This window comes from Hypanus sabinus, chromosome 15 (assembly GCF_030144855.1).
Source record: "Hypanus sabinus isolate sHypSab1 chromosome 15, sHypSab1.hap1, whole genome shotgun sequence".
Lineage (NCBI taxonomy): Eukaryota > Metazoa > Chordata > Chondrichthyes > Myliobatiformes > Dasyatidae > Hypanus > Hypanus sabinus.
This window is the reverse complement of record NC_082720.1, coordinates 46,963,388-46,975,108: the sequence shown is the minus strand read 5'-3', so window position 1 is coordinate 46,975,108 and position 11,721 is coordinate 46,963,388. Positions and strand designations below refer to the sequence as shown.

General features: G+C 39.4%; 1 protein-coding gene across 1 annotated transcript in view; it reads right to left on the bottom strand.

Annotated features, from left to right (window-relative positions):
* Positions 1–11,721, bottom strand: part of LOC132405220 (electrogenic sodium bicarbonate cotransporter 1-like) — a 98,896-nt gene that overhangs the window by 22,042 nt on the left and 65,133 nt on the right. The window lies entirely within an intron of this gene.

Sequence of the window (11,721 nt, the reverse complement as noted above, 5' to 3'; positions counted from 1 at the left end):
GAGACAAGTGGACATGGACAATCTGGCCACATCTGGTTCTTTTATTGTGTTTTCAGAATTTCATGAACTATCGTTTTCTATGAATTGTGCTCCTTTTGTGAGGAACTTTGAACCCAACATCAAAATCCATGCATTTTATCAAGTTTGACCTTTGGTAATACATTCAGTTACAACTGAGGAGTTATCCAAATAATAAAAGTTCTTTTCAACGAGGTAACAACATTCTTTCCTCAATTATAATGCTATTGATAATTTCACCCATTAAATTAAATGTATCCAGAAATTCTTTGGCCAATTATGGTGAAAATTGACTTGTTGTAACCTCCTCTGCTCATGCTTTAAGTCAGTTTAAGGTAATGTAAATTAAATGCTGGTGACTGGTGCCACATCACAAGGATATTTTCAACCTCGGTTCCAGCTGGGAGAAGGGACATAATAGTTCCTTTCATATGTTCTTCCACTTCCTCCACATACGACTCCACTGAAGCAGATTATAGATCTACAAAGGTGCGTGGCCTGTTGGGCCAAGGATTCCCCATATCATACTGAACATGCTATTAGTGGTTATTTATTCATTTCAACAGTCAAGGTTCTGGTGCTGAGAATTCTAACTTGCATGTTTCAGCAGCTATTGCATGTACCAGTCTCTCACCAACCTCATGAAGCCCAAAGTAATGGACTATGTAGCGCAAAATCAAATCAACTGCTGCTGCCTGCAACCCTAAGGATTTGTTATACTTGCATGATGCATCCCCAGCTCCAGTGATTGCTCCAAAAGTCGAATCCTTTAATTAATCATTTATTAGCACTTGGAAAACATACAATCTTGAAGTGGTGAAGCTTAAGTGTACCCAAGTGTAAGCTAAGCATTATCAAGCAGTCATCAAAAGATATGACGTCTGCTGGTCCATAACTACAAACTGGGACGAGCAGCATGAAGATGTGACTTATTCCCTTCACTTTTACTATGCCCTCACTCATGTGACTAGTGACCACAATAATCACACAACACAGAATACAATGTAGATAGAGAACAGATGTATGGCTCCTGCACACCACTCGGATAGTGCTTCAGAATGTTAAGATAATGAAGGAGGGAACACTGGCCTCAGGGCCACTAAAAGATTGCTATTAGGTCTTAATGCTGTATTAAATATTAAAAATAACAGGCTCATAGGTTCCTGTTTGGTACACCCCTTTGGAGAAGTCACCTTTTCCCTGATAGTGATTAAACCTTGTTTGAGTAAATATGAAGGAAATGTGTGAAGCAGCCTATTACTGCTGGTGACCAAATCCTGGTGATTTGTCTGTCCACAGAACATTGCCCCAGAAGCATTGTAGAACATCCAGGAGGTCTTTTGCACAGTTGAGGTGTGCAGCAATGTTTTTTGAGAACAGTGGTTTCCTTCCATGAACACATTCTTGTTCAGTGGACACATGAACAGAAACTGCAGCAAGTCCTAGAGATTTCTGCAGGGCTTTCGCTGTTACCCATGGGTTCTTTTTCACCTCCTTCAGCACTGCACATTGTGCTCTTGGATTGATCTTCAGCACTGCACATTGTGCTCTTGGTTTGATCTTCAGCACTGCACATTGTGCCCTTGGTTTGATCTTCAGCACTGCACATTGTGCCCTTGGTTTGATCTTCAGCACTGCACATTGTGCCCTTGGTTTGATCTTCAGCACTGCACATTGTGCTCTTGGATTGATCTTCAGCACTGCACATTGTGCTCTTGGTTTGATCTTTGAAGGACACCCACTCCTAGGGAGAATAGCAACGGTACTGAGTTTCCTCCATTTGTAGACAATTTTTCTTACTGTGGACTGAAGACCATTTAGGTCTTTAGAAATGTTTTTGTAGTCTTCCCAGCTTCATGCAGCTCTACAATTCTTCTAAGGTCCTCTGAAAGTTGTTTTTGATCAAAGCATGGTGCACATAAACAGATCTTTCTTGAGAAGAGCAGGCTCTGTTGGTAAACTGACTTTGTGTCTTTTTTATAGGACAGGGCACCTCTGCAACCTCCACCTCCAATCTCATCTTGTTGACTGGTTCACCTGACTCAAAATAGCTTTTGGAGAAGGCATTACCCCAGAGGTTCACATACTTTTTGAACCTACACTGTGATTGTTTAAATGGTGTATTCAATATCGGTGAGAAGAAGTACAATTGTCTACAATAATTGAAGAAGTACAATTATTTGTTTAGACAGATTGTGTTTGTCTATTATTGTGACTTGGATGAAGATCAGACCACATTTTCTGAGTAATTAATGCAGAAAATCAGAAAGTTACAAAGGGTTCACAAACTTTTTCCTGCAACTGTATATCCTTTGAAATATGGATACAATATATAGTATATATAGGGAGATATAGTATAGAAGTCTGCCAATTGCTGATCTTTCTAAATGTAAAGCATAGCATGCTATGTAGGCTAATTTTAAAGATCTTTTCAGCACAATGCATTGTAATGCCACTGGAAGTCTGCTTTACTATATATTTCTGTATTGGACGGATGTGGGAATAGCTAATGTGTATTATCAGCAAAGTACTATTAATTTGGAAATAAGATCTCACTTGCTGACTGTAACAGTTAGTACTTTAGCAATGATTCCTCTCTGTCATTCATGTCCGATTCAACTTCTTGCTCTGGTCGTCACATCAATAGTCATTTTGGAGTCCTAGAATCATACAACACAGAAATAGGCACTTCAAAGCACCTTTCCATTCAGACTATCTATATTACTCCCATTTACCAGCACTTTGCAGGCATAAGTTTCAGAGAGATCAGCAGACACCACAAGATATTCCTTAGATTTTTGGTAGAAGTAACAAACTACCATTTCAGAATAGTGAACCCATACTTAGCTGTGGCCCATGTGAATTAAAACATTATCAAATCTCTCCTCTTTCTCTTCCACATGCCTACTTGAGAAAAAGTTCATGGACATACCCCTAGTTCCTTAAAAATAACAATTGAAATTTTCTTGAAATTCCTGGTAACATTGCTTGCAACAGAATGATTAGATCAGGAAAGCTACAAGGGCAATGTGCACAATTCATTTCCCGTCAGGCCTACACATGCAGGCTCCTCCCAGTCTCTATCCAGCTAATAGGAGTCACCTGACACTAATTTCCAGTTCTTCACCTTCAACCTTTATAAACCCTGCTCTCATCCACCTTCCTTGTTTGCTCAATAAAATATCCAGTCACTCCTAGCCTTCAGCTACCTTGTTGAGTGAAGTATCTGTTCTATATTGTTTTGTGGCCCCTTGTGGCTTGTTATTTTATAGTTTATTATTTAAGCTATCTTCTCTGTGGATTGCCACCTTGTTGTGGTGGAGAGGCTTGTGTGGCCCTGAGATCCCAAGAGCAATGCCGTCTGGAGCTATGCTCGTGGTAGGGTCACCCCATGGTGGTAAGGTCGAGGGTGAGGACCCTGACAAAGAACAATCCAACCAAGACCTCAACGGTGGAACAGGCGGACGAAGTCACTTTGAACTCAACAGCTGTGAAAGTGGATGAAGGCTACAACAAATCCATCAGCTCCAATCATTATGGTTTCCATGCCATTGGAATCAGTGGGTTGATTTGTGAAGTATCATGTGCTTCTTAGAGTGTAACATCAAGTACACGTTAAACAAATACATACACAGGTGTCTTCGCTCTGTGGGCCTTAAGATTGGACTCATAAGCCACTTGAGAGCTCATAAATAGATCAACGGAACGAAGACCATCATCCTCGACCTCGAGGTATAGCCACGACGATTTAAGTTATCATTTGCCGCTAATTGTCTCTACTGTTCTGCGTTTGGGTTAAACCTCCTTTCCATTCCATGCAGTAGATCATTTGTATGTTTTTTGGAATGATGGCTTTCTATATTGATGAATACCAATGCATTTGTGATAGTGACAAATAATGTCAATAGCATCTTGCATGCTTAGAAATATAACCAAATAACATGTTAAATGATTTCTTTAGTTGAATTTATTTTGGAAAACAGCAGCACGAGAATGATCTTCTTGATGCAACGGATATTTACTGGCAGAATAAAAGTTCAGAAAAACAGTATCATTGATAGCCACTGTTAGAGCTGACCCTAAAATGGAAAGAAACCTTAGAGCCATGAATAAAAGTGGCTTAATAAGGTTGTATCTGCCCTGTGAGATGCTTTCCTTACTTATCAGACTTAAGAATCTGTAGTCGTATGTTGTCTCCACTTATCGCCTCCCAAATTAAGCTTTCCACCTGCCTGTGACCCACTGCTTGTCACCTCCTTACCTCTTTATACTGGCTACAACCCCTCTACTCTCTCAGTGCTAATGCTAGGTCTCAAGCCCAAATGTTGACTATCCTTCTAACTCCACAGATGCTGCCTAACCATTGAGTTCCTCCAGTAGTTTGTACTTTACACAATGGGAACAAGTTGCCAACTAACCTTTATGGCCAGAGTAGGAATGAATAACATCAGAAAGCCTAATATTAGAACTAGAGGAAAATACATTTAAAATAGAAAGAGAGGAAGTGGGGAGTGGGAAGGGAATGTGAGAGGTGGTGCAGTGAGGAAATGGAGGAAAGAGGATTAAATAAACTGTACAAGAAGCTTTGTTGTGAAATTGCATCATAGAAATATTTTATTTGAAAGAAACCCTTGTTTATTCAATGAGTCACATTTGCTCACTGCAACACAGGTGTCCATTGCGCAAAAAGGGGAAAATGCAATCTGTGAACTTCTGAGTATTCATCTGACATTAATTTTTAAGAAGTTTGGTGTGCCCAAGGGAGAATCAGTTGTGGTTGTTTAATGTAGAAGTCTCTTCCACATATCCATTCCATATAAATCCATAAAGTTAAAAGTAATAAACTAAGCTGAAACAAGAACATTGATGGTGGTGAAATGCATATACAAAAGAAATGTCCCACTTATTCCATCAATTGTTCTATAAAACACTAGTTTTAAGATTTTTGTTGTGTTTATTATAGTTTCCCTAAATGGGAAGATTACCACTCATTATTGTCTAATCCGAATCTTAGCTGTACTCATGGCAATGAGACTTCAGATATTAAGAAATATATATATAGGTTCATCATGTTTGTTGTGGTTTGTTTTTAAAAAATCTGAACTACAGCAACAGCAGAAATTTGCAGATATTAAAATCTGAATGCTTTTGATGGCCAGTTCCCCACAGCATAGAGTTATACAACTCTTAAAGAAGCCACATACACAAAATGCTGGTGGAACACAGCAGGCCAGGCAGCATCTATAGGAAGAAGCACAGTCGACATTTCGGGCCGAGACCCTTCATCAGGACTAACGAAGCCCTTCAGTTCAACTTGTCCAATGCCAGCCAAGGGGCCTACCCAAGGTAGTTACATTTACCTGCATTTGGCCCATATCCCTCTACACCTATCCTCTGCTTGTACCTGTCCAAATGCTTCCACCCTTCGCGTTTAAAAAATTTGGCCCCCAAGATCCCCTTTAAATCTTTCCCCGTTCATCTTAAACCTATGCTCTCTATTAATAGACCTCCCTGGTCTGGGAAGGAGTCTGTGACCATTCATCTTCTCTAAGCCCCTCATCATTTTATAAACCTCTATAAGGTCACCCCCTAAGTTGCTTCACTACAGGGAAAAATATACCCTAACCAATTTTTCCTCATAATTCAAGTCTTCAAATCCTGGCAACATCATTATGAATCTTTACTGTACCCTATAGTTCAAAAAAATCCTTCCTATAGCAGAGTGACTAGAACTGCAAAAAGTACAGTTTCACCAATGTCTTGTATAGCTGTAAAGTGACACTCCAGCTTGTACACAGTGGTCCAGTTGATGAAGGCAAGCATGCCTTGGGCCTTTTCTCACCACCCTATCTACCTGTTCCTGATCATCACAACTCATTGCATTGAAACATTTTTCTTGACGTTACACTCAGCTCTTTTTTTTATCGATCATCTGTTATCCCTAACACTTCTGCCAGTGGCAACTATTTCTCTTATTCTCCTTTTGCCCACTCATAATTTTGAAGAGTTCCATCAAATCTCTTCCCTGTGGAGAACAGCCCAATTTCTCTAAGCTAACCACAAAACTGAAGTCCCTCTTCCCCAACACAATTCTAGGCAGTCCCTGCCACACCCTCTTCAAGGTCTTCACATCTTAATGTGAAATACACAATCCTTCGTTAACATAGACACAATTCTTCAATTGCAGCCTGACTTCTGTTTAGCCCATAAACTCAGCCTAGGGTACAAAAAATAATGAAAAGTGCGAATAGAAAACTGTTTTTTATGTTCGATAGATCAGAAGTCTCGGTGCCTTTTCAGATAACTTGTTCTGACTGTTTATAGCAAGCTTATTTTCAGCTAGGTAATTTAAATCATCAAGAAGAAACTTCAGCTTGTCTGTAAACACAGAGGAGACAGACACTGTGGCCCAGCAATCCTGAACTTTGGACTTGGTAACTTGTGGATGTCTCCGCTAGGAAATTTAAATACTTCCAGAACTATATAACTAGTCTTTGTAATGGTGATATCGAAATTTTTTGTAGTTGTATAAATCTCAATGCTCTTTCTCATTCAGGCCATATATATGTGACTGACCAAACATGACTAATAACTATCTTCTGGAACACATTTCTTGGAAATATTTAAATGCCCAGGATATGACTAGTTAATGTAGTGGGGAATTGACATGTATTACCCAAATAAGTATTAATTAATCATGACACTTGTCATTCAACATTTTTTAAAATTTATATGACTGTAAGTAAGTAAAAGTACCCCCATAATTCCTTCCATTTGAGAAGCAAAAAGCTGGATAACTTGGCATCAAACCAGGAATATCACCTCATGTGCATTGCCAGCCCATATAAATAAGCATACTATTAACTGTAAATGTTTTTTTCATTGGATTTCTTTGGCTTTAAGGTGGATTTGAAATAATAATCCAGGTCATAATAATATTACAATCATTGGGGAAAAAATTCAGTGTTACCAGATAAAATTCAATGCCTGTCAGCTGACACTGCCAAAATGTTTTAAGCAGTGATTGTTTTAAAGGAATGAGAAGTTGAAGGATGGGGTGTTTGGAAAAAGCAAGGGCTTGCAGTTTTCTGTGAATATATTATTTACTAAATTCAGGTAGAAAGCACATAACAAGTTGGCTCAAGCATTACGGAAATAGATACTGGAAGCTGTCAGTACAAGCTCAGCACCACAAGATCCACCATAACAGTCAAAAAGTTGCACAAATTTTCTTGGAAAATCTGAAATGAGTCCCTGGAGTGATTTAAATTGCTCACTGGCTCAATTAAAATTGTTCCTTTTGTTTTTGCAGTTCCATTAAGAAGGGAATGAATTACTCAGCCTTCATGAATAGAATATCAGTGAGCTTTCTGAATCAATTGAAAATCTGCAAATATAGCAGCAGTTACTTAGTGGTTTGAAGGATCAAGTCAGGAAAAATTAAAACCTGATTAGAAGTAATTATTTTCTCGTTCAGAAAGTTGATCATTGGCCTTCAGTCTCCTCACTGTCCCCAGGCTGAATTAAAACTGCAACCAGAGTCGAAGATAACATGCAGTCAAAATAATAGAAATCATCATCTGAAGCAGTGAGTGTAGCCTCTTGTTAGTAGTATTTTGTCCAGAAAAATCTTGCCAATGCTCATATTTATGCAATAACAGTAACAATTTGGAGTTCAACTTCGGGAAAATAGACTAGAGATAATAATCTCACACATGCACACACCCAAACCCCACCCAGACTCTGACCCTACTCAAACATAATGGAATGTTTTCTCAAATAGTCTTAAAGAAAATATGTGTTTTTAAAAATCTTGTGTTTATGAATTGTTAAAAGTTTTATTGTCTCTTTTCATAGCCAGAAATATAGTTAAGAGTAGCCAAAAAAACACCCCATTTATGGGCTAAGTTCCTGGTGGAAACAGTATGTTGTAAAATTAACCATGTGCTTGCCAGTGTTTCTGACGGGAAAGGAGGGAATGGACAATGGTTGAAAGGGATTCTACTGTTACAGGATGTCACTGTTTGACTCCGCTCACCCTATTTCTCACACATACAGGATGTGAAACTTAGAACACTGGATCTTGACTTATTAACCTGTTCTTCACCCTGTAATCATTCCTTAATTTAATAATGAATCACCTATAACCATATAACAATCACAGCACGGAAACAGGCCATCTCAGCCCTCCTAGTCCGTGCCGAATTCTTAATCTCACCTAGTCCCACCTACCCGCACTCAGCCCACTCCTTTCCTGTCCATATACCTATCCAATTTCACCTTAAATGATACAACTGAACTGGCCTCTACTACTTCTACAGGAAGCTCATTCCACACAGCTATCACTCTCTGAGTAAAGAAATACCCCCTCGTGTTTCCCTTAAACTTCTGCCCCCTAACTCTCAAATCATGTCCTCTCGTTTGAATCTCCCCTACTCTCAATGGAAACAGCCTATTCACGTCAACTCTATCTATCCCTCTCAAAATTTTATTGAATGTTTTGTACTATTTTAAACAAACAACTCTTAGTAAAATTTTGACTCTGAAATTTTAATTTTGATTCTGTTTCCACACATTTTGCCTGACCTTTTGGGTACTAACAGCACTTTTTGTTTTCATTAACCCTAGGACCAAGAAAATGTGGCTGTTATGATATGATTAACATGAAAGTGCAAGAGTCTGAGTCATGGAAATTGGAATTTTGTCCCAGCAATCATTTACACTAATCTTACACTTATCCCATTTTATTCTTCTAACAATTCCATCAATTCTCTGGAGAAGATGAATATCAGAGTTGTGTTGTACATGCATACTTTGACAATAAAATGAACCTTTGAACTTCCCCCAAATTCTACCACCCACCCAAACATAAGGGAATTTACGTGACCAGTTGACTATCAGCCCACATGCCTTTGAAATACAAGACGAAGCTGTAGCACCCAGAGGAGAGCCAGGTGGTATCAGAGAGAATGTATGAACTCCATACAGACAGCACCAGGGTTCAGGATTGATCCCAGGTCACTACAGTAGTTAGGCAGCTGCTCATCTCACTGCATCTCTGTGCCGCCCCACTTGACATCTATTTTGCAAAGAAGCAGTGAATTATCCACAGCAAAAATATAAAATCTAGACTTAGAGGGACCCAAGACACACAAAATAAATTGACCAAGACAAAAGTAAGGATAGAAGCGAACCAATAAATGTCATTTGAGCAACTGCTTTATCCACCTTTCTTGTAAAAATCTTGAAAGTTGAATTATTGTTTCCTTTCTTCTTAATTGTTGATTATGATTTGTTGAGGAAGAGCAATTGTTTGCAGCTTCCTCCACAACTGGGAAACAGTAAGCCTTTGTTTCGATGCACTGTAGCCTGAAATGCTGTCCACTCTTGCTTCAGGCAACCTCCATAATGCAAAGTTAGATATCTCCAGTGTGCTGCATTTGAAACGCAATCTTTTTCAAATTGGGAGGATGATTTCTGAGGCTATTTGCAGACACAAAACCTTAATTTATTTTCTCTTATCTTTTATTTTGGCAAATGATTGGATGGGGTGATGGACCAGACATTTCATTTGTACAGCGGTATTGTAATACAGCTTTCTATAAGGCACCACATAAAAGATTTATCGATAGGGAGACATTGAGTTGGAAGTAATATGGATAGAGGATTGGTGAACTAATAGAAGGCAGAGAGTTGGGATAAATGAGTGTTTCTCAGGTTAGTGGTAAGTAGTGAACAGAGTGCCACAGGGGTCTGTGTTGGGCCAGCAACTGTTCATGATATACATGAATGTTTTGGAAGAGTGGACCAGGTGTAGCATGTCTAAGTTTGCTAATGACAGTAAATTGAGTGGAAAAGCAAATTGCGCAGATGATGCGGAGAGGTTAAGTAAGTGGGCAAGGGTCTGGCAGATGGAGTACCACATTGCTAAATGCAAGGTCATCCACTTTGGAAGGAAAAATAAAAAATCAGATCACTATTTAAATGCTGAAAGATTTCAGGATACTGTCGTGCAGAGGGACTTTTGGAGTATGGGTGCATGAACCACAGAAAGTTGATTTACAGGTGCAACAAATTATCAGGAAAGGAAAATGGAATGTTGGCCTCCATTGTAAAGGGATTGAATTTAAGAACAGGGAAGCTATGCTGCAACTGTACAGGGTACTGGTGAGGCCACACCTAGAGTACTGCATTCAATTCTGGTCTCCTTACCCAAAGAAAGATTTCTGGCTTTGGAGGTGGTGCAGAGGAGATTCACCAGTTTGATTCTGGAGATGACAGGGTTAGCTTATGAGAAGAGACTGAGTCACCTAGGACTATACTCGCTGGAATGAGAGAGGATCTTATAGAAACATGCAACTTATCAATGGGATAGATAAGACAGAGACAGAAATGTTTTTTTCCACAGTGAGACTAGAACTAGGAGATATAGTCTTAAGGTTCAGGAAAATAGATTTAGGATGGAGATGAGGAGAGTGCCAAAGGGATCTTTTCACAGAGAGTAGTGAAAATGGGGAATTCTCTGCCCAGGGAAGCAATAGAGGCTACCTCATCTAAGACACAGTTGGATATACTGCATTTTTATATCACAGGGGAATTCAGGGTTATGGGAAAAATGCAAATGGGTGGAGCTGAGTCCACGGCCAGATCAAGCAGAAGGTCTACTCTTTCTCCTATTTCTTATGTTCTTATTGTACATTTATTATTTTTAATCTGCTCATTATTGCATTACACATTTTTGTAAGAAGTGGGTGTACAATATAAGTGAAAGAAAGCATAATGCTATTAAAGTTACAGTATTTTATTTAAATGGTAGAGAAAGTAATGTAAATTGAAGCAATGAGACAGCATTAAAGAGAATAGAGATGGGAGGGTGGTATAAAGGCTGAATATCAGAAACAGCAAAAACATTGCTGAAATCAGATATGTTCTTTGGGGAAGGACAAGGGTCACTTAACAATTTCTCTTTTGGCCCCTCCCTTTTTCTCCAAATTCAAGGTATAGCCATGGGCATTCAAAATGGCCCCAGCTATGCCTGGCTTTTTGTTGGCTATGTGGAACAGTCCATGTTCCAAGTCTTCCATGGTAATGCTCTTCATTGACGCATTCTGCGCTTCATTGACAACAGCACTGGTGTTGCTTCATGCATCCATGTTAAGCTCATCAAATTCCAACTTCCAATTTTCACCCCTTCCTTAAATTCACTTGATCTATTTCTGACACCGCCCTCCCCTTTCTTGATCTGTTTGTCTCCACATCCGGAAACTGTTTACAAATATCTTTCATAAACCTATCAACTCCCACAGCTATCTTGACTAAACCTCTTCCCACCCTGTCTCCTGTAAAAATGCTATTCCCTTTTCTCCATTCCTTTGTCTTCACCACATCTGTCCCCAGGAAGTGGCTTTCCTTTCCAGGACATCAGAGATATCATCCTCCTTCAAAGAACAGGTTTTCCTTCCTCCATCATTGATGCTCCCTCACCTGCACCTCCTCCATTTATCAGAAATCTGCCCTCACCCCATCTTCCCACTGCTTTGACAGGGTTAGAGTTTCACTTCCCACCACCCCCGGTGCCTTAAAATTTTACGGGTGCCTTGAAATCAGTTGCTTCAGGCAGATGGGGCTCATCGGCCATGATTGACAGTTCATCTAGGAGAAGGAAAACTCTGATCTCAAACCTCCTGTCTTGTGACTATACCC